Source organism: Ranitomeya imitator, chromosome 1 (assembly GCF_032444005.1).
Source record: "Ranitomeya imitator isolate aRanImi1 chromosome 1, aRanImi1.pri, whole genome shotgun sequence".
Lineage (NCBI taxonomy): Eukaryota > Metazoa > Chordata > Amphibia > Anura > Dendrobatidae > Ranitomeya > Ranitomeya imitator.
Window position 1 is genome coordinate 1,040,162,530 of NC_091282.1, and position 6,600 is coordinate 1,040,169,129.

Sequence of the window (6,600 nt, forward strand, 5' to 3'; positions counted from 1 at the left end):
ACATAGTGCGCGGGTGCATGCGCAGTAATGCTTTTCGGCTTTGCCCGCAGTAGGGCAAAGCATACTGCGCGTGCGCCACCGAAGACTGTATGGCGCACGCATACTCTTATTCCCTAAAATATTGCAGAAAACAGGGACGAACGGGGTGGAGAAATGAAGAGGATACGCCGCCCATCGGACCGGTAACAAATTTTTAATATCTCGCCAATTTGAAGTGACGAGTTCCCTTTAAAACCGGTCACTCCCAAAATCGACCCACCGGCATCAGGGGTTTATCTACAGCATTCTGTAATGCTGTAGATAAGCCCCTGATGTATCCTGAAAGATGAGAAAAAGAGGTTAGATTATACTCACCCAGGGGTGGTCCCGCTGCGGTCCAGTCCGATGGGCATCCGGTCCGGGGCCTCCCATCTTCTTACGATGACGTCCTCTTCTTGTATTCACGCTCCGGCGCAGGCGTACTTTGCCCTGTTGAGGGCAGAGCAAAGTACTGCAGTGTGCAGGCGCTTAGCCGCTCTGACCTTTCCTGGCGCCTGTGCACTGCAGTACTTTGATCTGCTCTCAACAGGGCAGACAAAGTGCGCCAGAGCTGCAGCGTGAATACAAGAAAAGGACGTTATCGTAAGAAGATGTGAGGCCCCGGACCGCGACACCCATCGCTGAGTATAATCTAACCTCTTTTTCTCATCTTTCAGGGAACATCGGGGACTTATCTACAGAGTTGCTGTAGATAAGCCCCTGATGCCGGTGGGCTTAGCTCATCTTCCATTTTGGGGGTTACAGGTTCCCTTTAATTTTTTTTTTTGTCACTTTTTTATTTTTGCGCTCTTGTAGACATAACTTTTTTCATCTTTTTTTCAGCAATGTAGTCATGTGAGGGATGATGTTTTTTATGAGCAAATATATTCCCTGGATCCTGCGGCTCTCCTCCTACGTGCCAAAATCACCGGTGCCTCTTCATGTTGACATTCTACTAAAGCAAGGATTTCGGCCTTTTTGGTGGTGTGTCGCAGGGTCCTGTTTAGTAGCCATGACACACTGACCAAACACTGAGGATGCTGAGATCCAAAGCACTAATGAACACTGGACCGTCTCTACATATGAGGGATAACATGGCCTTCTATTCATTGCAATGTAATTACCCGCACAGCGATCCTAGCTATGTGCTGTCTGGAACAGTCCCCAGTTCATCAAAGATTTTACACTAGAATTCCTGTGTAAAACCTTTGAAAAGTCGCAAAATGTAGTCAGTTTTGCCAAAATTATGCGACTTTTCAAGTTTCTCCCAGCTCCCCTCATGAGTAGGGTTGAGCGACCTTGACCTTTTTAGAGTCGAATCGTGTTTCGCGAAACCCGACTATCTTAGAAGTCGAGTCGAGTGGAATCGGCCGATTATGGCGAAAAGTCGGGTATCGCCCGAAACACGAAACCCAATGCAAGTCAATGGGGGAGCATAGTCGGCAGTGAGTGGAGGCCAGGAAAACACCTACACTGCCCATTTTAATGGCAAAAACATCCATTCTTGTTACAGAAGCTTGTCACTCGTAATTTAGCTTATAATAATTGGAAGGCATTTGAAATTGGGGGTCATTTGGCTAAAGTTGTGGGGGGTAGGGCTGGTTCAAGTAATTAGTGGGCCCAGTAAATCTGGACCACGTCACGGCAGTGGAGCAGGGAGAGGTAAGTATTTCAACTTTGCAAGTGCTGTGATCGTGAGCAAGCAGGGGGGGCCCACTCGTTGGCTTTGGCACTGGCACAGGGCCCCTCAAAGTACAGCGGTGTGTTTGCATGGCGGGGGCGCCTCCCACCGGCAGCAACACTTTTGCGTACTATGAGAGGCCCTGTGCCAGTGACGTCGCCAACTAGTATTCCTCCCCCCACCTGATGAAGGAACCTGCACTTTCATCTGCACCTTCCTCTTTGTCCCCGTGTAAGGTGGTATGGTATGCGGGAAGAGGAACCTGACTTTCAGCAGGGTCACAATGTTGTTGTGTAGCGTGCACGGGGAATGTTGCGTTATGGGTCAATGTACCAGCAGACTCATCTATCACTGGCTGGGCAATGGGCAGGATGAGGAGGAAACACAGATATAGGCCCAAAGAATAAAGTTGGCTAAATGCAGTTCAAAATTGGTAACACAGGACTAACCAGGGGGCATTGCAGTGGAGGACAACTGGAATGAGAGGCTGACACAGAGAGTAGGCCCAAATCAGTAAGTAGTCGAAATGCAGTTCAAAATTGGCAACCGTAGTAAACAGGCGGCACAGCTTTGTTCAGTGGAGAACAGCAAGGAGTGGCAGACACCGATAGTAGGCCCCAACCCAACTAGTAGTCCAAATGCAGTCTAACATTAACAACTACTTAACGAGAGCCTGAAAATGGAATTTCAGGACAGGAAACCAGGAGAACAGCAAGGAGTGGCAGACACCGATAGTAGGCCCCAAACCAACTAGTACGCCAAATGCAGTTGTTCCATTTAACCACAATTTAATGAGAGCCTGAAGATAGAAGTTCAGGAAAGGCAACCTGGAGAACACCTTGGAGTGTAACACACCATCTCTCTACACCCCATACCCAATTTGTAGGCCTAATGCAGTGTAGTTTTCAACAACTACTAAACGAGAGTCGGAAGATCGAAGCAATGTGGACGAAACCTGGGGAACACCTTGGAGTGTAACACACCGCCTCTCTACACCCCATACCCAATTTGTAGGCCTAATGCAGTGTAGTTTTCTACAACTACTAAACGAGAGTCGGAAGACCGAAGCAATGTGGACGAAACCTGGGGAACACCTTGGAGTGGAACACACCATCTCTACACCCCATACCCAATTTGTAGGCCTAATGCAGTGTAGTTTCCAACAACTACTAAACGAGAGCATGAAGATCGAAGCAATGGACAGGAAACCTGGGGAACACCTTGAAGTGGAACACACCATCTCTCTACACCCCATACCCAATTTGTAGGCCTAATGCAGCGTAGTTTCCAACAACTACTAAACGAGAGCCAGAAGATCGAAGCTCAGGAAAGGCAACCTGGAGAACACCTTGGAGTGGAACACACCATCTCTCTACACCCCATACCCAATTTGTAGGCCTAATGCAGCGTAGTTTCCAACAACTACTAAACGAAAGCATGAAGATCGAAGCAATGGAGAGGAAACCTGGGGAACACCTTGGAGTGGAACACACCATCTCTCTACACCCCATACCCAATTTGTAGGCCTAATGCAGTGTAGTTTCCAACAACTACTAAACGAGAGCCAGAAGATCGAAGCAATGGAGAGGAAACCTGGGGAACACCTTGGGGTGGAACACACCATCTCTCTACACCCCATACCCAATTTGTAGGCCTAATGCAGTGTAGTTTCCAACAACTACTAAACGAGAGCCGGAAGATCGAAGCTCAGGAAAGGCAACCTGGAGAACACCTTGGAGTGGAACACACCATCTCTCTACACCCCATACCCAATTTGTAGGCCTAATGCAGTGTAGTTTCCAACAACTACTAAACGAGAGCATGAAGATCGAAGCAATGGAGAGGAAACCTGGGGAACACCTTGGAGTCGAACATACCATCTCTCTACACCCCATACCCAATTTGTAGGCCTAATGCAGTGTAGTTTTCTACAACTACTAAACGAGAGTCGGAAGACCGAAGCAATGTGGACGAAACCTTGGGAACACCTTGGAGTGGAACACACCATCTCTCTACACCCCATACCCAATTTGTAGGCCTAATGCAGTGTAGTTTCCAACAACTACTAAACGAGAGCCAGAAGATCGAAGCAATGGAGAGGAAACCTGGGGAACACCTTGGAGTGGAACACACCATCTCTCTACACCCCATACCCAATTTGTAGGCCTAATGCAGTGTAGTTTCCAACAACTACTAAACGAGAGCCGGAAGATCGAAGCTCAGGAAAGGCAACCTGGAGAACACCTTGGAGTGGAACACACCATCTCTCTACACCCCATACCCAATTTGTAGGCCTAATGCAGTGTAGTTTCCAACAACTACTAAACGAGAGCATGAAGATCGAAGCAATGGAGAGGAAACCTGGGGAACACCTTGGAGTGGAACACACCATCTCTCTACACCCCATACCCAATTTGTAGGCCTAATGCAGTGTAGTTTCCAACAACTACTAAACGAGAGCATGAAGATCGAAGCAATGGAGAGGAAACCTGGGGAACACCTTGGAGTGGAACACACCATCTCTCTACACCCCATACCCAATTTGTAGGCCTAATGCAGTGTAGTTTTCTACAACTACTAAACGAGAGTCGGAAGACCGAAGCAATGTGGACGAAACCTGGGGAACACCTTGGAGTGGAACACACCATCTCTCTACACCCCATACCCAATTTGTAGGCCTAATGCAGCGTAGTTTCCAACAACTACTAAACGAGAGCCGGAAGATCGAAGCTCAGGAAAGGCAACCTGGAGAACACCTTGGAGTGGAACACACCATCTCTCTACACCCCATACCCAATTTGTAGGCCTAATGCAGTGTAGTTTCCAACAACTACTAAACGAGAGCATGAAGATCGAAGCAATGGAGACCAAACCTGGGGAACACCTTGGAGTGGAACATACCATCTCTCTACACCCCATACCCAATTTGTAGGCCTAATGCAGTGTAGTTTTCTACAACTACTAAACGAGAGTCGGAAGACCGAAGCAATGTGGACGAAACCTTGGGAACACCTTGGAGTGGAACACACCATCTCTCTACACCCCATACCCAATTTGTAGGCCTAATGCAGTGTAGTTTCCAACAACTACTAAACGAGAGCATGAAGATCGAAGCAATGGAGAGGAAACCTGGGGAACACCTTGGAGTGGAACACACCATCTCTACACCCCATACCCAATTTGTAGGCCTAATGCAGTGTAGTTTCCAACAACTACTAAACGAGAGCATGAAGATCGAAGCATTGGCGAGGAAACCTGGGGAACACCTTGGAGAGGAACACACCATCTCTCTACACCCCATACCCAATTTGTAGGCCTAATGCAGCGTAGTTTCCAACAACTACTAAACGAGAGCATGAAGATCGAAGCAATGGAGAGGAAACCTGGGGAACACCTTGGAGTGGAACACACCATCTCTCTACACCCCATACCCAATTTGTAGGCCTAATGCAGTGTAGTTTCCAACAACTACTAAACGAGAGCCGGAAGATCGAAGCTCAGGAAAGGCAACCTGGAGAACACCTTGGAGTGGAACACACCATCTCTCTACACCCCATACCCAATTTGTAGGCCTAATGCAGTGTAGTTTCCAACAACTACTAAACGAGAGCATGAAGATCGAAGCAATGGAGAGGAAACCTGGGGAACACCTTGGAGTGGAACACACCATCTCTCTACACCCCATACCCAATTTGTAGGCCTAATGCAGTGTAGTTTCCAACAACTACTAAACGAGAGCATTAAGATCGAAGCAATGGCGAAGAAACCTGGGGCACACCTTGGGGAGGCAGACACCGTTAGTAGGCCCTACCAAAGTTGTACCCCCAATGCAGTTTTAAAATTACTAGAGGCTGAAAACAAGACTATTGACGCTCAGCTTTTTTCAAAGGAACACAGCTGAATTGAGTGGTGCAGACAGACACAGGTAGTAGGACTTAAACCAAAAATGTGGCTCACTGCAGCTTAAAAAAGTTACAGGGGTACACAAGCAGCAGTGCTCTGGGCAGTGGAGGACAATTTCAATAGTGGACCGCAGACAGACTTTGTACGCCTACTATTAAAAAAAGGATGCTCTATGCAATTAAAAATAGGTTCCAGAGGTCCACGGGCAGCAGTGGTGTGGTCAGTGGACGAGTATTGGAAGGAGGGACCGCAGACAGGCGTAGTAGGCCTAACATAACAAAATTAGGCTGTAGACACTGTAAAATTGGTTCCAGGGGTACACGGGCAGCAGTGGTGTGGTCAGCGGAGGAAAATTGGAATTAGGGACTGCAGACAGACTTTGTAGGCTGTCCCCTGTGGACCATGCATCCAACACATTAACCCAGTGCGCCGTAATGGACACGTAACTTTTTGTGGACATGCCTACTGGTCCATGCGTCTCTTGTCAGGTGCACCTTTCTACTGTTTGATTGCCTGAGTGCTATGACAATGCAGACTTTTTCATGCCGGTGGAGGGCTGGGATGGCTTTTCTCGCAAAAGAAATGTCGACTGGGTAGCTTGAACCGTTGCACAGCGTAGTTCATCTGGGCTTTCTAAATATAAAACAAAGAAAAAAAGGAGGCTACATGCACTTTCAGCTGGGTTCCAGGGGTACACGGCCAGCATTGGTCTGGTCAGTGGAGAACTATTGGAAGGAAGGACCGCAGACACGCTTCGAAGGCCTAACATAATAGCAGATGGCTGTAGGCAATTTTAAATTGGTTCCAGGGGTACACGGGCAGCAGTGGTGTGGTCAGTGGAGGCCTAGTGGAAGGAGTGACCGCAGACAGGCATCGAAGGCCTAACATAATAACACATGGCTGTTGGCAATTTTAAATTGGTTCCGTGGGTACACGGGCAGCAGTGGTGTGGTCAGTGGAGGCCTAGTGGAAGGAGTGACCGCAAACAGGCATCGAAG